The sequence below is a fragment of the Cetorhinus maximus genome, chromosome 14 (assembly GCF_964194155.1).
Source record: "Cetorhinus maximus chromosome 14, sCetMax3.hap1.1, whole genome shotgun sequence".
NCBI lineage: Eukaryota > Metazoa > Chordata > Chondrichthyes > Lamniformes > Cetorhinidae > Cetorhinus > Cetorhinus maximus.
In genome coordinates this window covers 78,884,197-78,907,107 of record NC_135892.1, presented here as the reverse complement: position 1 = coordinate 78,907,107, position 22,911 = coordinate 78,884,197, and the positions used below count along the sequence as shown (strand labels likewise).

At 41.9% G+C, this 22,911-nt stretch overlaps 1 long non-coding RNA gene across 2 annotated transcripts in view; it reads left to right on the top strand.

The window, feature by feature from the left end:
* LOC144689760 (uncharacterized) overlaps positions 1 to 22,056 on the top strand; it is a 72,940-nt gene extending 50,884 nt beyond the window's left edge. For both annotated transcript variants that reach the window (XR_013578701.1, XR_013578700.1), the window contains exon 4: positions 21,928 to 22,056. This is a non-coding gene — a long non-coding RNA (uncharacterized LOC144689760). The remainder of the gene's footprint in view (positions 1 to 21,927) is intronic.
* Positions 22,057 to 22,911: the final 855 nt, after the last annotated feature.

Sequence of the window (22,911 nt, the reverse complement as noted above, 5' to 3'; positions counted from 1 at the left end):
CTCTCATATGCATTCAGGTCCCTCTGCTCCTGCACCCCCTTGAGAACAGTATCTTTTAATTTATTCTGCCTCTCCTCCATGTTCTTTCTACCAAAATGTTCTTTCCACCTAAATGTATAATCTCATGTTTTTCCACATTGAACTTTATCTGCCCGTTCCATCAACTTGTCCATGTCCTTTTGAAGTTTGACACTGTCCTCCTCACAGTTTACAATGCTTCCAAGTTTTGTATGGTCTGCAAATTTTGAAATTGTTCCCTGTACACCAAGGCCTAGATCATTAATATATGTCAGGAAAAGCAAGAATCCCAATACCGACTCCTGGGAAACTCCACTACAAACATTCCTCCAGCCCGAGAAACATCAATTAACTGTTAATCTCTTTCCTGTCACTCAGCTAATTTTGTATCCATGTTGCTACTGTCCCTTTTATTCCATGACCTATAACTTTGCTCACAAGTCTGATGTGCAGCACTGTATCAAATGCTTTTTGGAAGCCCATGTACACCACATCAGCATTTCCCTCATCAACCCTCTCTGTTACCTCTTCGAAAAATTCCAGCAAATTAATAAAATGCGGTTTTCCCTCAGAAATCCATATTGGATCTCAATTAATTAATTCTGTCCCGAATTATAGTTTCGAGCAGTTTCCCCACCACCAAAGTTAAATTGACTGGTTTTTGCTGGGCTTGCCCTTACTCCCTTTTTTTTGAACAAGGGCGTAATGTTTGCAAATCTACAGTCCTCTGGCACCACCCCGAGTCTAAGGAAGACTAAAAAAAATTATGGCCAGAATGAGTTCATGAAAGTTATTGTTCATGGCTTTGCAGGAGGTGCCAGTGTTGGGATGAACCTGCTTCTTCACTTTGCAGATGTAGATAGAGTAACTTTTTTTACTGATCTTTTCCTCCTTTTTCTGCCCTTTGCTGCCATTTTCTCGATGGTTTCTTGGAGCCCTTCTTGGCAATCCTACTTTCTTCCTGTCAAGCATGACCACACTTCATTTCAAACACAGAATAACTTAGTCCTGCTTGGAGCAACTGTAGCAGAAAAAGTTCTCTTATGAATTTGACAATGTTTCCTTGGAGTTGAGAATGACTTGGAAAATTTGTATTGAGGTACCAGTGGGAATATTGCAAATTCCTTTCTTAACTGGTGAATTACACCAACTTTCTTACAGTAATAGGTCTTCTGAACAGCTTGTCTCAAGTTTTTCTAACACAAGATTGCTGGGTGCTCATCTTTGGTCCCTGCCCCAATCCTGGCTTCATGCTACTCATTTCTAATTCCTTCCCATGCACTTGGAGGTTGAATCAAAATTGTCTGCCTGTAACACTTGAGACCATGTTGACCTGAAATGAGCTTAAAAGCCACTTCCTGTCTATAACCACTTGCAGCATTTCCTACTTCTACCCCTCTTCAGCTGCCGAGATCCTTATCCATCTCTTCTTAATCTCCCAACTTCATCACTATCCTTGCTGCCTCACATCCTTCACCTCCAAAACCCCAGCTTGTTCAAAACTCTGATCTATGTTAGCCTTCCAGCACTACGTTGCATGCTCATATCACTCTGGTATTCACTGTTCTACATTGGCTCCTTATTTCCCCATTGTATCACTTCTGAAATCTTCATACCCTTTCGTGCAGTTTCCCCTAACTCCGCTTCCACCCAGTGGTTTGTTCCTCATGAGCTTGGATTTGCGTTCTCTTTCACCCGAGTGTATCTGTTGAGTGTGTTCAGTTGTCTCAGTCCTACATTTTGCAATTTCCCTCCTTTTAAACCTTCTCCATTGCTTAAATGTTTACTCAAGATATATCTGACCGACCTTTCAAGTACCAAGCCTGGAACAGTATCTTGTTCCCTTGAATCTAATCAAGACATGCTTTTGGCTGTTTTATTTTGTTAAAAGGTGCAGTATGAATGCTAGTTGGGTTGCATTCATTGTTAACTCCATGTTTGTCTTTCTACATACAAGGGATAGAGTTTAAGGAATGAGAATAAGTGCTGTACCGGTAATTTTATTCATTGATACAGATGTCAAGTTGCAGCTGCAGAAGTTCCAGTGTTGCTGGAATCTGGTATCTAGTTGAGTGCCGGCAATTCTTATTGCTTTGGTTCTGTTCTTGCAGGCCATTGGAGATCAATGGCTGGGTTGCCAATGTTGTGGATACATAAGCATTATCTGGTTCCACTCATCTTCATTGGTTTGATCAATGCTGTGTACGTGGAGATATGCACCAACTTCTGCTAAAAATTGATTTTTAAATCCGCACATATGTTGGTGCTTGTCTGCTACAGAGGTTACTGATGCTAACAAGGCCAAGATTCGAGTATTCCCTCTTAGCTCTTCCAGCTATCCTGGCCACTTGTTTGCTATAGAAAGGTTTATGTGTAGCTGAATGTTTGTGACTCACCTGATATCTTGGACGTGTGAGTCATTGCACTCCTTTCATCTGTGATTTGGGCTCCAAGCCAACTTGAACTTATGAATGAATATTTTCCTACTATATTGGCTGTACCACTCCCATGTGAATCAAGTTTAGGCTTAGTTCCTCAGGTGCAGGCCCACAGTACATGTGTAAATTCAATTAATTCCCACTTGGAGGTTATCTTGGGCTGGCTATTGTGGATAGTGGTCATGATGTAGTCATGGATGCTAGGAAGTTGATGGTTGAGTGTTGGTGCCTAGCATGAGGTGCTTAAACATGGTGTCTAGGGGTGCTTAACGCTAATGGGGTGGAAGGAAAAAGGCATTACATTTCCAAGCATTAACACTCCTTTGGTAGCCTTTACTATCTGCTTTAACAAGAGCATTTCAAATATGTTAACATTATCAACAGTTCCAACATGAAGAAATGGTGATTTTACTGAAGGTCTATGTGTTTGTGGAGTGTAATGTAAATTTGCAGTTAGTGTACATAAATTAGCTGATGGTTGCCTACAGACAAAGCTGCCTGTGTTCACAGACACTTTGGACAGAATGTGGTTCATGACCTCCTGCCTCCTTCACGTCACTATGTACTTGGTTGCAACACAGATAAGTGTTCTATTTCTCACATGTGGAAATAACTACTCCGATAAAGAAGGTTCCATTGTAGTTCTGCTTTAGTGATTCCCATTTTAATTGAAATAGTAGTTAATACCCTTGTATTCTCTCAATCTGTGTAGATTATGTATGAAAAATATGAGAAATGCTTACTGGCTCCTGTAGTTTTTGATACGTAATCGAGTGATGATTGCGTGTTCCACAGTTAACAGTTTAAAATGGGAATACGTTTTATAACACCTTTCTAGTAAAACAAATTTGCTTAGACTCCATATAAGGTTACTTGATGTGGGCTGCAAATGTTAAATGCTGTAGACTCGGGCACAAGAACCTTTCCATCAAAGTGAAAAAAACTTTGAGCTGCCCCCTATTGGTGCAGCTGTTTCCTGATGTGCGGAACTTACTGAGTAGCGAGGCCCTATGACCAAAATATGAACATAGCAAAGCCCGTGAAATCATAGTGTAAATCAAAACGACCTTTCTCAGGGTTAATTTTTTTTTCAGATTGTAAACTCTTTTTCACAGTTTTGGCTATTCAGTCAATTCATGACTGCTACATGATTCCTTTTACTTGGAAGTGGCAGAAACTGCTTCTGATTGTGCCTTTCCTGCACACTACTGCCTGACAAGGTTCAGAAAATTTATTTTTCTGCATGTGACCGTCTTATCTGTTTCAGTTTGAAAATACAGGACTAAAGCTTATTAATTCCTTCAATATTTACAGTATAGCCTTGTATTCCATTGATCAAATTGAAAATAATTGAGTCAAGTAAAATAATCTATTCACTTTTAACTTGGAATCATTGTACCTCTCAGAACTTGATCATTTGGATTAATGCCTGTTGTGTGCTCCAATTGGGATTTATGGTCAAGAGGAGGAAATATTGTTCTGTGTTTATGCTATTAATGGCTATCCGTTGACACCTGAAAATAAGTGTGCATGTGAAGGCCGTCTGCTGAGGACAAGATCATGTTTGGCTTGCCACATTCACTGTCTAAAGCTCACATATGAACCGTGGTTTTGTAGGTTGAGATACGAGAGGGCAGCTGTGTCTACTTAGCAGAGTGAAATCTCTTCAGGAGAGGAAGGAAGAAAGAAAATTGGTTTGCAGAGCTGCCATGTTGTTTTTGAAAAGTTAATAATTAATGTCAATTTTCTACAAGTCAGAATCTCGTACAGTTTTGTGTTCAATTATGTAAATGAGAACTTTTGTCTCAAACAATTTAGAAATTATGATTGCAGTCCCTTTGTACAAGTGTTTTATTAAGCTTCTTGCATCTGTGATGCATATGCAAAAGTTAGAGGGGCTTGACTTAATAATGCAATTTTTCATATTGCATTAAGAATTGGATAAACGATTAGAAACTTGATTAGAAACTTGGAGCTGCAGTTTCATTTTTGCTGCCCCGTAATCGCTCTGCCATATAGTCTATTTCAATTGTGCACAGACTTAACTGGGTTTTAATTCAGGCGGTTTATGCAAGTTTGGCCTCTTATTTTGGAACAAAGTCAATGTACTGTACATAACGACCTGAGATGTTGTTTTGTAGTGATGCTTGTGTCCTCATCTGTGGATAAGTTCACCAGAGAACATAGCTGACCTTTGCAGAGACCTGTTTCTAGTCTGGTTGTGATCTGACAGTGTTTTGCTGAAATAGCTATTCTTCATCTGTAATCCAGAATGGAATTGAGCTGGTAAACTGCATTGTTAAAAGGTATCATAGCTAAATCTATTACATTTCTCAAGTGAAGTTAGCAGCAGGGGCCACTTAATGATGATTCGAATGGGGATCCCAATTTGGGCGTGTTTTTTCACTGCCGCTGCCTCTCTCCCTCCACTCGACTGCTTGTAGCCACTTGTGCTTTGATATAGAGCCTGTACTGAGTGAGAATCAACATTTTTGTTTGGCAAGGGCATTAATGGTTATGGAACCAAGGTAATTACGTGCAATTAAAATACAGATCAGCTGTGGTCTAATTGAATGGTGTAAAGGAGTTGAATGGCTTACCCTTATTGCTATATAAAGTAATACTTTCTTGATTTGTATGGCTCAGCAATACACTGTAAATATTGGCCAATTTATGCATATTCGTGCAGTGGTTCTGGTTCTTTAATGTATGCTGGATGTTATTTTTAGCCTTACTGCACTTAAAGCCAATTTTTGCACCGCAGTTACTCTTCTGGCCTTTTAACTATCTTTGTAACATCTTGAACCCAGAACACTTATTCAGACTGAAGCCTTGGTAACCTGAGCTTCTGATCATGGGGCAAAGGCTTAATTCTGCCTCAGATATTTGGCATGCTCAGTTTTAAAAATAAAGGTCCGTTTATCTGTTTTCACCTGAGGAGCTACTAAATATGGATGTTTATAAAGCCATAATGCAGAATGTAGGAAGATATTTGAAAGAAACTCCAAATGGCGCCTGACAAATCTCAGAACACGAGAAGGGAAACTATAAAGTAACATCATGTACTTTTTTTTAAAAAAAATTTTTTATTGAATGTTTGTTTCTGTTTGGGGGACACAAGTGATGAGTGATTTGAAACAGTTCTTGAGAAAGATCTTAAGAAGTGATAGCTACTGAATCCATACTTCTGAATGCACTGGCTAGGGCTGTTGTTATGATTTTCTTTGGGATACTGACTTTTCCACAGTAGGAAATAGTTACTTTGCTTCAGTTCTACCAGAGAGTAGAATTCCATTGGAATTAGAGGTCCAAAAATAACATTTAAGATAGAAATGGAGCAGATAATTGATGAACTAATAAAACTTCAAGAAGATAAAACTCCTGGTTCAGCTGGATTACACCCATGCACATTAAAAGAAATTTAGGGCGAGATAGCAGAAGCACTATTATCTATATATAAAAATTAATTAGTAAAGGGAATGGTGTGAGAGGACTGGCAAACTGTTAAGGTTGTTCCTGTATTTATAAAGGGGGTTGTGGAGTTAGTCGGGGAACGATGGACCAGTTAGCTTAACACCTATGGTAAGAAAGATATTGAAATATTTGCCAAATGTATAATAAATAAAATCTAAAAACTAGTAACATATTAAAGAGTCAGTATGAATTTCAGAATATCAGAATAGAAAGTCATGCTTGACTGCCATTATTGAGTCCCTATGAAGAGATGCCAGAAGCGTAGAAGAGGCTACTGCAGTAGTTGTAATATATTTTAATTTTCACAGGCCTTCAATAAGCAGTTGCGCAGTAGACTGTTAACTAAGGGAAGAGCATGTGGTGTTAGGGGACAAGTAGCAGAATGGAAAGCAAGCTTGCAACCAAAGAGAAAATTGAGTTTTGGAGTTAATAGCTCCTCAGGCTGGTAAAAGATGGGAAGCGCTGTTCCTCAGCTATCAAAATTTTACCACTGATGCTTGCAACGTACCTAAAATGATTCAGACTTGGGAATCAGAAGCACAATCTCAAATTTGGCATACACCACCAAATTTAAGGAGGTGATTGGGGTGTGGCCTAGTGAATATTCAGGAGGAATGTGATAAAATCTAAGATGTGAATGAACTTGCAGAGTGAGTGTGTAAGTGGCAAATGAATTTCAATATAGTTAAATGTGACTTGGTGTATTTTGGCAGGAAGAATAAGATGGTCACATGTTGCTAGCAATCTGTTCCATCCCTCATTTAGATTTGCATTTTCCAAGGTACAAATACATATTAACTATGCTGCTACTTTTAATAAGGCCAAAAGGAGCAGACTAAGCATGGGAGTTCACTTCTGTGGGACTGAAGTGAAAAGTTGAGAAGTTATGTTGAATTTGTATAGAAGCTGGTTAGATTACACTTTGCGTATTGTGCGAGATTCTGGTTTTCATAATTATAAAAAGGCGTGGGTGAACATACAAAAAAAGATTCAAATATACTTAACAACAAAACTGTTCAACGGTCTGGGGCTCTTTTTTCTGTAGCTAAGGGAAGACCTGGCAGAAGTCTTTGAAATTCTGAAAGGGGATAGTCTTGGAGATGTTGCTTCCACTTGTGGGAGAGACCAAAACTAGAGGCCAGAAAGATAAGTTAGTCACTAATAAATTCAATGGCAAATTTTGGAGAAATACTTTCTCCAAAGAATGCGGAAAACTATCACAAGTAGCACATGAGGTGAACTTGATGTATTTAATGGGAAGCTAGATTGGGGATTGGAGTGTGGCCTTTCCCACCAGGGAACTAAACAGAAGGAGTCAGGAGCAGCATCTCAGCTGCTGATAAAGCTGAGTTTAAAAAAAAAACTGACATCACAGGAAACTAGTAAGTTGATTGGCGGGTAAGTGCTTGGTGTAAGGGACAGTGTGTTAATCACCAGCTTAGGACACGAGTGGAGGTAGATCTATAAATAAAAAAGCTAAAAGAAAATGAAAATAAATATAAAATCAAATAGTTAAATTGTGTAAAATAAAATAATTAAAACAAATACCCAAAGCACATGCCAGTGCAATTAATTGTAAAACCTTTATTTTTATTTGTGGGTGGTATTAGCAATTAGTACGCACAGTAAATTACAGTATACATATTAATCTAAATTAATTAAGAAAGTAACTAAATAGCATATGCAACAATGGCAGGACAGGTGTTATGTTGCAACTGTGGAATGTGGGAGCTCTTGGACGCCAAGGCGATTCAGGGAAAACACATCTGCAGGAAGTGTAAGCAGCTAGAGGAATTCCAAATCAGGATTATTGATCTGGAAGCTGAATTACGCAACATGAGGGAGGGGGAGAAAGACCTGGATGCTTTCTTCCAGAAGATTGTCACACCTCTTAGAATACGGTCTGTTTTGATCATCAGTGAGGGACAGGAGGATGTAACAGTGAGTGAGGCAGGTAAAGGGACCGAGCAGGCAGTTGTGGAGGAGCCTCAGACTTTGCAATTGTCAAACAGGTTTGAGGTGCTCACAACCTGTGTGGACGAAAACGAGGTCTGCAAGGTGGATGAGCAGGCTGGCCATGGCACCATGTTACAGGAAGCTGTTCAAGCATGGGGTGCAAACAGAAAAGCAGTGGTAGTCAGGGACAGTATAGTGTGGGGGCTGACACTGTTCTCTGCAGCAAAGAGTGAGAATCCAGAAGGCTGTGTTGCCTGCCTGGTGCCAGGGTTCAGGACATCTGCTCAGGGCTGAAGAGGAACTTGCAGTGAGAGGGAGAAGACCCAGTTGTCGTGGTCCATGCGGGTATCAGCGACTTAGGTAAAACTAGGAAAGAGGTTCTGCATAGTCAGAATGAGGAGCTGGGCATCAAACAAAGAAGCAGAAACTCAGGTTGAAATGCCTGGAATATTACATGAGCCATGTGCAAATTTGGCATAAGGCAAATAAGATTGGAGAGACGAATACATGGCTCAAAGACTAGTGTGGGAGAAGTGGCTTCTGGTTTGTGGGGCACTTGCTTCAGCACTGGAGGGTCCAGTGTTTTCATGAGTTGCTTAACTAGGGAAGAACAGAGGGCTTTAAACTAAACAAGGTGGGGGATGGGGGTGGGGGGGTGGGGGGGGCGGGGGAGGTGAGGGATCAAGCTTGAGCAGATTTTGCAAATCATGGGGTAGAGCCAAAGCAGGAGAACAAAATAGTAATATAAAAAAAATGAGGGTCCGAGAATGGCGGGAAGGGGAAGGGAGAAAAAAACCGAAGAATGCACCAACAGTCAAGACTACATGTTAGTGACTTCTTTCCCCTGCTATTCCTCATCTCCACCCAAACTAATTCCACATCGAGGAATCAAGGTCATCCGTAACTATTACATAAATGCCACCTTTGATTAACAGTGCTACCCCTCTACCTTCACCTAGCTTTCTATTCTTCTTGAAGGTCATACACCCCTCAATATTCAGGGCCCAATCCTTGTCAACCTGCAGCCATATCTCTGTGATGGCTATCAGATCACACATTTATTTGAAGGCAAAGCTAAAGGCTCTGTATCTGCGCGTAGCAGCCATAACAAAGTAAATGAATTGATAGCGCATATTGAAGTAAATAAATGTGATCTGATAGCCATCACAGAGATATGGCTGCAGGATGACAAGGATTGGGCCCTGAATATTGCGGGGCGTATGACCTTCAAGAAGAATAGGAAGCTAGGTAAAGGTAGAGTGGTAGCACTGTTAATCAAAGGTAGCATTTATGCAATAGTTACAGATGACCTTGATTCTGCGATCTGGAATCAGTTTGGGTGGAGATGAGGAATAGTAGGGGAAAGAAGTCACTAGTGAGAGGGGTCTACAAGCCTCTTAACAGTAACCACAATATAGGACAAAGTATACAAATATTGAGTGCTTCTGATTAAGGCATGGCAATAATAATGGGTGATTTTAATCTACATATAATTTCGAAAAATCAGATTGACAGTAGTAGCCTGGATGAGGAGTTCATAGAATGTTTTCAAGATAGTTTCTTAGAGCAGCACGTTCTGGAACCCACCAGGGAGCAGGTTATATTAGGCTTGGTATTGTAATGTGACAGGATTGATTAATGACCTCAGAGTAAAGGCACCCCTAGGTATCAGCGACTGCAATATGATTGAATTTTACATCCAGTTTGAAAGAGGAAAGTGTGGGTCTAAGACACGTATTTTAAACTTAAATAAGGGCAACTATATGGGCATGAGAGCTGAGCTAGCTGAAGTGAACTGGGATACCAGGCTTGAGGATAGATGAATAGAGGAGCATTGGGAGACATTCACGGGGATATTTCAGAGTATTCAGAATAAGTATCTTCCTTCTATAAAGAAATATTCTAGGGGGAGGAGCCACTGTCCTTGGGTTAACTAAAGAAGTTAATGAAAGTATCAGACTTAAGGAAAAAGCATATGACTGCACAAAGATGAGTGACAGGTCAGACGATTGGTCAGAATATAAAGGATGGCAGAGAATGACTGAAAGGTTAATCAGGACAAAGAAATTAGAGTACGAGAGGAAGCTAGCGAGGAATGTGAAAATGGTTAGCAAGTGTTTCTACAAGTATTTAAACGGGAAAATTCTAAAGTGAGTGCTGGTCGTCGAGAGTGAGAATGGGGAGTTAATAAATAATAAGGAAATAGCGGATGAAATGAACAAATATTTTGCTTCTGTCTTCACTATAGAGGATACAAAAAACATTCCCGTAATAGCTGTAAATCAAGTGGTGGGAGGGAGATTGGTGAAGTTGCAATTACTAGAGAAACGGTACTGAGCAAACTATTGGAGCTGCATGTTGACAAGTCTCCAGGTCCTGATGGACTTCATCCTCAGGTCTTAAAGGAGGTGGCTGATGAGGTGGTAGATGTATTGATAATTTTCCAAAAATGGCTAGATTCTGGAAAGGTTCCATCAGACTGTAAAGTAGCAAATATAGCTCCTCTATTCAAGAAGGGAGGGAGGCAGAATGCAGGAAACTATAAGCCAGTTAGTTTGACATGTGTTGTGTGGAAGGTGTTAGAATCAATCATTAAGGAGGTTATAGCTGGGCACTTAGAGCTGAAGGTAATAGGGAAGAGTCAGTGTGGTTTTATACAAGGGAAATCATGTTTAACCAATTTATTGGAGTTCTTTGAAGGAATAACTTGTGGATAAAGGGGAGCCTGTAGATGTATTGCACTTGGATTTCTGGAAGGCATCTGATAAGCTGCCACATCAAAGGTTACTGTGGAAAGTAAAAGCTCATGGGTAGGGGGCGGTAACATATTAGCATGGATAGAAGATTGGCTGGCTGGCAGAAAACAGAATAGGCATAAATGGGTCATTTTCTGATAGGCAGAATGTAATGAGCAGAGTTACACAGGGGTCTGTGTTGGGCCTCAACTCTTTAGAATTTACATCAATGAGTTAGCGACGGCGTGGTAGCTAAATTTGCAGATGACACAAAGATGGGTAGGAAAGTATGTTGTGAAGAGGACATGAGGTTGCAGACAGATAAAGGTAAGCTGAGTGAGTGGGCAAAAATTTGTCAGATGGAGTACAATGTGGGAAAATGTGAAATTGTTCACTTTGGCAGGAAGAATAAAAAAGCAGAGTATTACTTAAATGGAGAACGACTGCAGAATTCCGAGGTGCAGAGGGATCTATGTGTTGTGTGTGAGTTACAAAAAAATTTATATGCAAGTACAACAATTAATGAAGGATAGCATTCCATTAACCTTAATTACGAGAGGAATTGAACATAAAAATAAGCATGTTATGCTTCAGTTATACAAGGCATTGGTGACACCACATGTCTAATACTGTGCGCAGTTTTGATCTCCTTATTTAACGAAGGATGCTAATGCATTAGAGGCGGTTCAGAGGAAATTTCGTGGGTTGTCCTTTGAGGAAAGGTTAGACAGCCTGGGCTTGTTTCCACCGGAGTTTAGAAGAGTGAGGGGTGATTTGATTGAAATATACAAGATCCTGAACGGCCTTGACAAGGTCGATGTCGAAAGGATGTTTCCTCTTATGGGTGAGTGCAGAACTAGGGAACGCTGTTTTAAAATTAGGGGGTGCCCTTTTCAGACAGATGAGAAATTTTTTTGAGAGTTGTGCGACTTTGGAGCTCTCTGCCTCACAAGGTGGCGGAGGTGGGGGTCATTGAATATTGTTAAGGCAGAGGTAGATAGATTCTTGTTAGGCAAGGGAATCAAAGGTTATTGGGGTAGATGAGAATGTGGAAATAGTAATACAAACAGATCAGACAAGGTCTTATTGAATGGTGGAGCCACCTCGACAGGCCGAATGGTCTACTTCTCCAATTTCATATGTTTGTAGATAAGAATGTGTGAGACAAAGCAATAGAATTATGTGCTGATGGGGTTAGATGGAGGAAGGGTGGGAGGAAGCTCATGTGCAGCATAGACCGGTTTCTCTGAAAGGCCTGTTTGTGCTTTAAATTCAACAAAGCTGAGAAAACTATGAGTGAAAATGCCACTAATGGTTAATAATGTGAATAATTTGATTGTGAGTTTGGGAGGATGGATTAACACTATCGTTTTAAGCCTTTAGCAGTTTTGGATCTAGCTAATTTCTGACATGTCATGAGTGACTTGGAAAAGTCGGGGTGAGAAACCAAGACAATTTCTGACAAACGGATGCTATTTGGCCCATCACATTTGTGCCATCTGAAGAGTGATACAGCCTAATCTCACTTTCTAGTTCTCTTGTCCTCTATCCCCCAATGGTATGGCACTTCAGGTGCTTATCCAAGTATATTTTAAACACAGTGATGGTTTTTGCCTCTAACACGCTTTGAGGCAGAGAGTTTCAGGCCCCCTAGCCCTCTGGGTGAAAATATTTCTCCTGAACTTTTCCCTAATACTGCAAATTACCATAAATTTATACTTCCTGATTATTTACACCTCAGTTAAGGAAAATGGGTCCTTCCTATCAGTTGTACATTGGGACTTTTCAAGTTTATACAGCTCAATTATGTCTCCTCTCAGCCGCCACCTATTGCAAAGAAAACCGCTCCAGCATGTCCAATTTTTCCTCATGGTTAAAAATTCTCCTTTCCTGGCAATATCCTCGTAAATCTGCTCTGCTGTTAAGAGTTTTAATGGAATGGGAGAGAGCAAGCACATATAACTCATGTTGTAGCAGACATGGGCATGAAGCCTGACATTCCTGGTCTAGACTGTAAAAATATTTAATATCTAAAATGTTAACTTTTCTGTTTTCTCCATTGTGTTTTGCACCTTTTGTTGATTGGTGATTTGGCCATTCTTGTCCCATCTCTAATGTTGTAGGGTACATGTTTGTCCTGGCCTTCTCACTTCAGCACACCCATTGGATGTTGTGGGGAGCAGGGAGGGAGGGGAAAACTTGTGCATTTAGCTCAGAATCATGGGCAGCCTATTTCTGTTTTAACAGTAAAAACACTGCTGTTGCAAACACTTCATTCCTGTGTGTTATATTGTGACTTTGTTTTCTGCTGTGTGCTGTGCAAGGATGTCAATATGAAAATGCACAACTAATTGTTATTCGCTGATTGGGAGAAAAGTAAAGCATTCATTATCTCTTTGGTATTGATTATGCTGACATTGGCTGACAGTTATTTAGTGGTGGTGGACCATGCTTTTGATCATAGCACAGAGATTTGTACGCAAACTATAGTAAGTCTCTGCTTTAAGCTGCCTCATTCAGAGTCATTCTGCTTTGCTGCCACAGATTTAATGGGCAGGTATTACGCACTTAGCATTGACATTTCTGCATTTGCATAGTTGGGTTGCCCATTTAAGACTGAGAGGAGGAATTGCTTCTCAAGAGGGTAGTGAATCTGTGGAATTCTTTACTGCAGAGGGCTATCGAGGCTGGGTTGTTAAGTATACTCAAGGCTGAAATAGACAGATTTTTAATCAGGGAATCAAGGGTTATGGGGAAAAGGTAGGAAAGTGGAATTGAGGATTATCAGAACAACCGTGATCTCATTGAATGGCGGAGCAAACTCGCTGAGCCGAATGGCCTGCTTCTGCTCCTACGTCCTATGGAACTAACGTAGCGTCGCAGAATCCCGATTGGCGCCATTTTGGAACAGCCTTTCATGCTCACCTACTCTCTCCCACTCACTGGCCCTCGCCTGCATCCTCACTTAGTGAGAGTCCAGGAGAGGGAAGCGGTGAGCAGAGGAAGCAGAAGAGAGAAGTGCTGTGTTATGACGTGGCAGATGATATGTGCCAGGTGGACCCCAAATCCACAAGGGAAATTTGACCATGCTATCACAACGGTTTTGTAATTAATATTTATTATGAGAAGATCTGTGCACTGAATTTAGAAGCAATGAGCCCGCTAAGATCTCTAGAGATTTTAAAAATTAAATTAAAATATTTATTAACACAAAGGATTTCAAGCACATACAGAAAACTACAATTACTTAATACTATAACAAATCCTAAAATTCCTAATTAACCTGACTCCCAACTATACACCCCCTTTAAGGCAACAGTCCAAAATAAATTTTAGATTTAAAAAAAAAACCCCAGCAACTTAACACAGTACCCACTCGACAGTGGAATTCCAAATGGCTTTCTCTAACTTCAGCTACTGGGCACAGCTGACTTATGAAGAAGTGGCTGTGAAGGCTTCTTGAAGCCTGCTTCACACACTCCTGTTAGATCTTACATGACCCCCAGCATAGCCTTTTATTCTCCTTTTATATATGTTTCTGTCTGATATGTAAAATCCATTGCTCCATGTGTCTTTGGAATTGTACCTTTCCTATAATAAACTTTGCCAATTTTGTCAGTAACCTTTGGGAAAAATAAACACACTTAGCCTTGCTTATCTGGCTAGTTGTAAACAGACTAACATCCCTTTGAAATCCAGGCAATCCCTTCACTTATCTAAAAATGCAAATTCCCTTCACACCTTACATGCTAGGACAGCATCCATGTTTACCCAATAGCATTTCAAGTACATTTCTACACCTAACTTCTTTTCATAGTTTCAAACTTGCAGTCCACCTGACTCCAAATGTAATTAAATCACACAGACAGAACCACCCATACTCTTACCATAAACTTACTTTATCACAAACAAAAATATTATTAAAATTATTATACTTAGGTCACCGGTAAGCAGCAGAGGTGCCAAACAAGAGCTAAGTGGAAAGAAGATATTTCTTTTATTTTAAAATTTTATTTTATAAGTTTTGTTCATTTCTGAATATAGGAATTAGGAAAGAACAGCACTTGAACTTACAGGGTATAATGTTTTTTTCTGACGTAGAAGGTCCTGCAGTGTGCCAATGCATATGACTGCCCATTTTGGAAAGATGTATTCTGTCATTATTAAATATTCAATTATAAATTCCTGTATCTACTTTGATAATGGAAACTTGTATGTAAACTTGCCAAATTATAATTTCAGTCCTGCCAAACATGATGCAGGACTTTCACTGTTGGGAAGTTGTCATTGCAATGTGACAAGTTAACTTGGATTGTTTATAAATTCCAATGTCTGCATTTGTACTGGATACAAGTTGTTAAACCTGTGTGAAAATAAAGATGTACAAATAATTTTTAAGTGAGTTAAGAAAATTTAGTTTTGTGTTAAGTGCTACTTTTTAAAATAAATATACAATGAGCTACAGTTGCCTGGATTTTGTTTCTCTTTGACTGAGGTGCTTGGTTTTAAAACAAGATAGTGAGTAAACTCTAGTGAGGCTGCTGATAATTTAGCCTATTTTCTTCTTTGCCTCCTTGTTAGCTCCCCCCATCCATTCCTTTGGCAAGCAGTGTTCTCTATTTGTTGTTATGCTCCACCTTAGTTTCTTGTTGTGCATCCTCGGTCTGCGACTCATTTTCTTTCAATGATTTTCCCTTTCCCGCATTCAGCTACAGGCACTGACAGTTGAGTGGTGGTTGTGGGGAGAGAGTGGGGTGGGGGTGGGGGGGTGCTGGGGAGAGCATGCATTTGCATAGCACCATGCCACTCCCTCAGGATTTCCAATGTGATTGGAAGCCGAGGAATTACTTCTGGAGTGTAAACATGGCAGCCAATGTGAGCATGCCAAGGCTCCACAAAGAGCAGATCATTTGTTTTGGTGGTGTTGGCTGTGCGAGGGCAATTGGACAAGACACCAGAATAACTCCATGTTCCTCTTCAGATAGTGCCAAAGGATCTTTTATGTTAAATTGAGTCTGAAAGGCAATGCAAATCAGCGTTTCATCTGAAAGACGACACTTGACAGTATTCCTCAAATGCTGCATGGAAGTGTCAATCTAGGTCATGTGCTGAAGTCTGTCATGGGGCTTAAATCCTGAACTTTTCTTGGCTTGGCTGAGCATGCTTCTTACCAGGTGAAGTTGATTACTTGTTTTAATTTAGTTCCACGGTGCAGTTCAATTTTGAACACTTGTTTGAAATAGCAGTGTTACTGGATGAGTAATCCAGAGTCCTAGACTAATAATCCAGAGGACAAGAATTCAAACCCCATTGTGCAGTTTGAGAATAAGTTCAGTTAAAATAAAATTCACATCTGGAAATAAAAAGATAATCTCCGTAAAACGTGAACTGTGAAGCTGTTGAATTATTGTAAAAATGAATTGTTGAACAATGTCCTCCTTGGTAGGAAACCAGTTTAAACAGTCTGGCATTTGTGACTCCAGTCCCATAACTGCAGTTGACTCTCAAACACCCTCTGGGGAGGCCGAACAAGCTACTTAGTTGCATCACGTTATTCCTTGTCGTGATCTAGACTACAGGGCTCAAGGTGGCCCACCACCACCTCAGGACAGTTTCGGATGGGAAATAAGCCCCTGCCTCACTGGAAATGTCCATGTCCTGAGAATGAATAAAAAACAGTATCAGCTTTGCCAGTGACTTTAGCTATTAAATAAAGGGAGTGTCACAATTGAGCTTGATCCTACCCTCACCCAGTGAACACCTGAGTGCAATTCTAGCAGAGGTTGCTGAATGGATGAGCCAGATCAATCGTGGCTGCTTTTTCTTTTTGCCAAATCTAGAGGTCCTGAAGCCAATTTTAATCTCCCAACGAAGACTTCTTGAGATTGCGGTGATGGCCATAGTCTCGGGTTTGAACCAAGTATCAAGTTAGTCCGCTGCTTTGTGAACAAATTCCTTGAGGCATCAAGGCAATGCAATTTGACTCAAACCCTCATCCGGAATTGGGAATTCAGCTGATTAGCTGTTTGACTCAAGTATGATAATCTGAAGAGTAATTGCGGAGGTGACACATTTGGTCTTTTCAGCTGTAAATAATAGGGACGATACAGTTTCGGAACATTTCTAGCCAAATGAAAGTGATTTTTCTTTGTCCAGCGCTATTTGCGACTGTGAAGAACTAATAAATTGGCCCCACAGGGCCTTGGGCATATTTGAGGGATTGATGCAGAACTCAAGTAAACTCGGCCTCCCAATCTGGAAGCAGAAGCTGAGCCACTTGAGTTATTGGATGAATATTTGAATTTTTAACACTAGAATTGGAATGTATTGAGATGTGATCATTTTTTAAAGGCACATTCGAGCACTTCGTTCTTTTCAGGTTTCCCTTGTGTCTGCATAAGACACACCACAACATTCCCTTTGGCCATTTCAAAGGAATTGGGAGTTGTTTTCTTCAAAATAATCTTTGAATTTAGATGTGAGGTCCTACTTACAGTTTCCTAGTTAACCATGATTTATTACTGACCACACAGCAATTAATTCCTGAAGGAAATGCATTTACCAGAATTTGATAATGAAGCATTGAGTATGAATTGCTGTGAATACTGAATTTTGTCACACATTGATTGCCTATTGGACATGTGATTAAAATTGTATGCTTTTTTTTCAAACAACTTCCAAATTTGTAAGAAGCTAAGTTTGCTCTATAACTATTTTATGACCTCCCAGAAAGGATTTTTTTAGGGATGTAACAGCCTTTAAATTAGATAATTAAACTTTCCTAAGGATCTCTTTTTAAAATAAATTTCTAAATGACAAATTGAATACTGTAAATAACACTAGGCTATTATGTGGTGTAAATGGCCCAATGGTGCTTTCTAATTTGCTATTAGCAGAAGTCTTTGAGTAATGTTTCACCATTTTCTGCTGTACTGTTCCTTTAGTAGATAATAGAAATAACTCATTTCAAAAGGAAACTGATAAATTTGAGATCTGAGAGCAGGGGAAGGACTCACTTAGTCATTTTGTCCTTTTTTAAAAATGTAACACGATGCATGTATATTTCTAACTCCCATAGATCTTGTCAGGATGCAGCAAGTTTACAGTAAAGCTTTCTGATCTCTGAAAACTGTAAAACCTGACAGTTTTGAGTAGTTAACCAATTTAGCTAGTTTGGGCACTTGAACTGTTCTTTCTACACCAATAAACAGTTTGGGTGGGTGACAGCAACTCTTAACACTTGTTAAATCTAAAGTGACATATTTGGAAAAACAGTGTTTCGTGAACTTGTGTGGATAACACTCGACCCATTTTACAAGTGGAAAGATGTTAAACTTCAGTGATGTTTTACCACATTAAAGGTGTTATAAATGCAAGTTGTTTAACATTCAGCAGCATTCAATTTAGAGGATATTTGGGCTATAAATTTTTTATTTTTTTTTCTTCTATTTATGCACCACCTGAGCTGGCAACCTTCTAGGCCTTCACTGAAGCTGTTGTCAAGCCAGTGTTTTGGGCAACAGGTTCCTTTTTGTTTTGGTCTTCATTCCCATGCTGATGAAGCACCTGGCTACTCTGTCAGCTTGTCATTTCGGACCTGTTCTCCTTGGTGCTTTGTGACATTTAATTTTTAAACCAAAAAAAAAACTGGACTGTAACTGAAAGCAACAAGTTTTAACTGCTGTGGTTAATATTGTCTTTGAATACTAAGTTAATGTAGCAATATGTTGCTTTAAACTGTGTACTAAAATGGCAACTGCTTCCTATGTCAGGGTGGTTTCCTTCTGTATTTGATCAGAAGTATGATTTTTTTTCAAAGAACTTCAAGGCTAAGAAAGAAATGATGTAACAATAGAAAAAGCCTTTCAGTAGAAGGTGCACTCAGTTTTGTATGGCAAAAGTACAACAGTGGCGCATGATGTCTGCTTTTGGTTTCAAGAATTTCACTCTCCAGCTCGCGCTCGCTCGCTCTCTCTCTAGCTCTCTCTCTCTCTCTAGCTCTCTCTCTCTCTCTCTCTCTAGCTCGCTCTCTCTCTAGCTCGCTCTCTCTCTAGCTCTCTCTCTCTCTAGCTCGCTCTCTCTCTCTCTAGCTCGCTCTCTCTCTCTCTAGCTCGCTCTCTCTCTCTCTAGCTCTCTCTCTCTCTCTCTAGCTCGCTCTCTCTCTCTCTAGCTCGCTCTCTCTCTCTCTAGCTCGCTCTCTCTCTCTCTACCTCGCTCTCTCTCTCTCTACCTCGCTCTCTCACTCTCTACCTCGCTCTCTCACTCTCTACCTCGCTCTCTCTCTCTCTAGCTCTCTCTCTCTCTAGCTCTCTCTCTCTCTCTAGCTCTCTCGCTCTCTCTCTCTAGCTCGCTCGCTCTCTCTCTTTCTAGCTCACTCTCTCTCTACCTCACGCTCTCTCTCTTTCTAGCTCGCTCTCTCTCTCTTTCTAGCTCACTCTCTCTCTACCTCACGCTCTCTCTCTAGCTCGCTCGCTCTCTCTCTAGCTCGCTCTCTCTCTCCCTAGCTCACTCTCTCTCTCTCTCTACGTCGCTCTCTCTCTCTACGTCGCTCTCTCTCTCTACGTCGCTCTCTCTCTCTACGTCGCTCTCTCTCTCTACGTCGCTCTCTCTCTCTACGTCGCTCTCTCTCTCTACGTCGCTCTCTCTCTCTACGTCGCTCTCTCTCTCTACGTCGCTCTCTCTCCGTACGTCGCTCTCTCTCTACGTCGCTCTCCCTCTCTACGTCGCTCTCCCTCTCTACGTCGCTCTCTCTCTCTACGTCGCTCTCCCTCTCTACGTCGCTCTCCCTCTCTACGTCGCTCTCTCTCTCTACCTCGCGCTCTCTCTCTCTCTACCTTGCTCTCTCTAGCTCGCTCTCTCTCTCTCTAGCTCGCTCTCTCTCTCTAGCTCGCTCTCTCTCTCTCTAGCTCGCTCTCTCTAGCTCGCTCTCTCTCTCTCTCTAGCTCGCTCTCTCTCTCTCTAGCTCGCTCTCTCTCTCTAGCTCGCTCTCTCTCTCTAGCTCGCTCTCTCTCTCTCTCTAGCTCGCTCTCTCTCTCTCTCTAGCTCGCTCTCTCTCTCTCTCTAGCTCGCTCTCTCTCTCTAGCTCGCTCTCTCTCTCTAGCTCGCTCTCTCTCTCTAGCTCGCTCTCTCTCTCTAGCTCGCTCTCTCTCTCTAGCTCGCTCTCTCTCTCTAGCTCGCTCTCTCTCTCTAGCTCGCTCTCTCTCTCTAGCTCGCGCTCTCTAGCTCGCTCTCTCTCTCTAGCTCGCTCTCTCTAGCTTGCTCTCTCTCTCTCTAGCTCGCTCTCTCTCTCTCTAGCTCGCTCTCTCTCTCTCTAGCTCGCTCTCTCTCTCTAGCTCGCTCTCTCTCTCTCTAGCTCGCTCTCTCTCTCTAGCTCGCTCTCTCTCTCTCCAGCTCGCTCTCTCTCTCTCTAGCTCGCTCTCTCTCTCTCTAGCTCGCTCTCTCTCTCTCTCTAGCTCTCTCTCTCTCTCTCTCTAGCTCGCTCTCTCTCTCTCACTCTAGCTCGCTCTCTCTCTCTCTCTAGCTCGCTCTCTCTCTCTCTCTAGCTCGCTCTCTCTCTCTCTCTAGCTCGCTCTCTCTCTCTCTCTAGCTCGCTCTCTCTCTCTCTCTAGCTCGCTCTCTCTCTCTCTCTCTAGCTCGCTCGCTCTCTCTAGCTCGCTCTCTCTCTCTAGCTCGCTCTCTCTCTCTAGCTCGCTCTCTCTCTCTAGCTTGCTCTCTCTCTCTAGCTCGCTCTCTCTCTCTAGCTCGCTCTCTCTCTCTAGCTCGCTCTCTCTCTCTAGCTCGCTCTCTCTCTCTAGCTCGCTCTCTCTCTCTAGCTTGCTCTCTCTCTCTCTCTAGCTCTCTCTCTCTCTCTAGCTCGCTCTCTCTCTAGCTCGCTCTCTCTCTCTCTAGCTCGCGCGCTCTCTCTAGCTCGCGCGCTCTCTCTAGCTCGCGCGCTCTCTCTAGCTCGCGCGCGCTCTCCAGCTCGCGCGCTCTCTCCAGCTCGCGCGCTCTCTCCAGCTCGCGCGCTCTCTCCAGCTCGCGCGCGCTCTCCAGCTCGCGCGCTCTCTCCAGCTCGCGCGCGCTCTCCAGCTCGCGCGCTCTCTCCAGCTCGCGCGCTCTCTCCAGCTCGCGCGCTCTCTCCAGCTCGCGCGCTCTCTCCAGCTCGCGCGCTCTCTCCAGCTCGCGCGCTCTCTCCAGCTCGCGCGCTCTCTCCAGCTCGCGCGCTCTCTCCAGCTCGCGCGCTCTCTCCAGCTCGCGCGCTCTCTCCAGCTCGCGCGCTCTCTCCAGCTCGCGCGCTCTCTCCAGCTCGCGCGCTCTCTCCAGCTCGCGCGCTCTCTCCAGCTCGCGCTCTCTCTCTCTAGCTCGCGCTCTCTCTCTCTAGCTCGCGCGCTCTCTCTCTAGCTCGCGCGCTCTCTCCAGCTCGCGCGCGCTCCCCGCGCGCGCTCTCCCTCCCCCCCTAGCGCGCGCGCTCTCCCTCTCTCTCACACGATGTCATTTGCAAGTGCTGCTTGAAATTAATATGGTCACAAGTACCTGCAGTTGTACTAAATGTGAGCAACCTTTTCTCTAACACTAGGTAACAGTGGTATTAGGGCAATTTCTCAATTAGTTTCATGTTGCACTCTAGTTCCACACCCTTGTTTTTTCCAGGTCAGCTATCTTGGCTGTTTGCACTGGAATTAACTCAAGCTTATCATATATAGCCTTTGAAAAACTAAAGCCTGACAAATACAAACAACTGAAGTGTCAAAGAAACAGTCACCGCCATTAACAAATATCCCTTGATTGCTCAATTCTTATCATGTGGAACTGAGCGTTAACAGCCAAAGATGATATTAGAAGGAGAGAGAGAGCATGTGCATTTAGATGGTGCTTTTCATATCTTCTGCAACATAAAAATGTACCAACAATCTATTTCTTTCCAGCTAAACTTTTGGTCCACTGTTCTAACTGTTCCTCCATGGCTCAGTTGTCTATTGTTGTATCTATTTTACTTTTTCTACCTTTTCTTTCCCCCCCAACCATCTCACCAACATCACTACATGGTTTTAGAAAGCAGGAACAAGCATTAAGGAGTCCCTTGGAAGTGTTCAGGTGCTGCGTGTTATTGGGCCAACAGGAATTTCAAAGAGCAAGATCCTACTTTTGCCTTTGAAGTTCAGACATCATGGTTACAATTGCACTTTATGCGGGGATTGAACTATCAAATCTCTGAAGTGTTGGTGTGTTAACATGCTATGGTGCAAGAATGTTTGCTTGTTTTATTTTGCATTTCAATTACTTTTTACTCAATATTTCACCCAGAATATAATTCGACTTTTTTCTAGTTGGTGAGCCCACCAACGACTGCCAGAACAGGGACAACAAGGTTGGGGAAAGAATGAAGCTTCCTGCTCTCCGCACCCTACAGACACATTGAGTGAAACTTCAGGAGTCTCCAACTGAAGGAATATGACACATCGATTTGTTTATACCAACAAATTGACATTGCCTTTGTCAAACTGCACTTAGTGCTGAGTTGTGACCACTTTTGACAATTGAGTCTCTGCTCACTGTGTGTTGTGTTGAGTGTGCTCAAATTGATTTCATGTTGGATTTGGAGCTAGCATGCAGGATATTTTCATTCCATCAAACTCGGCTGGGTTAAAATCCAAATGATAGTGCTCTGGTAGCCTTGAGAACTGAGGGCAGGACAGACTTCAATTGTGGGATTGTAGAACTCACTGGTGGTTGTTGCAGAAACATTTAATATTGGAGAGGATTGTTAGATGTTGAAGGGGGATGCTAATAGATTTAGTAAACATGATTAGACAATGGAGTTTAGAACATGACGACCTGGACCGATTGAGCCATGTGGCCTGCTTTTGTGTTGTAATTTACGTGCCTTTGTGTGTTCATAATTTGCAACACCTAGCCCTGATAGCCCTCATGCCACTTTAAAAATCAAGGCTGATCATTTATTCAGTCGTTTTCTTAAAATATATGTACAAGAGCAAAGTGCTGTGCCTGCTGGAAGTCTGAGACAAAAACAGAACATGCTGGAAATACGCAGATAAAAGCAAAAAACTGCAGATGCTGGAAATCCAAAACAAAAATAAAAATACCTGGAAAAACTCAGCAGGCCTGGCAGCATCTGCGGAGAGGAACACAGTTAACGTTTCGAGTCCGTATGACTCTTCAACAGAGCTAAGTAAAAATAGAAAAGAGGTGAAATATAAGCTGGTTTAAGGGGGGGTGGGACAGGGAGAACTGGATAGAGGGCCAGTGATAGGTGGAGATAGACAAAAGGACAAAGAGGTGTTGAAGGTGAT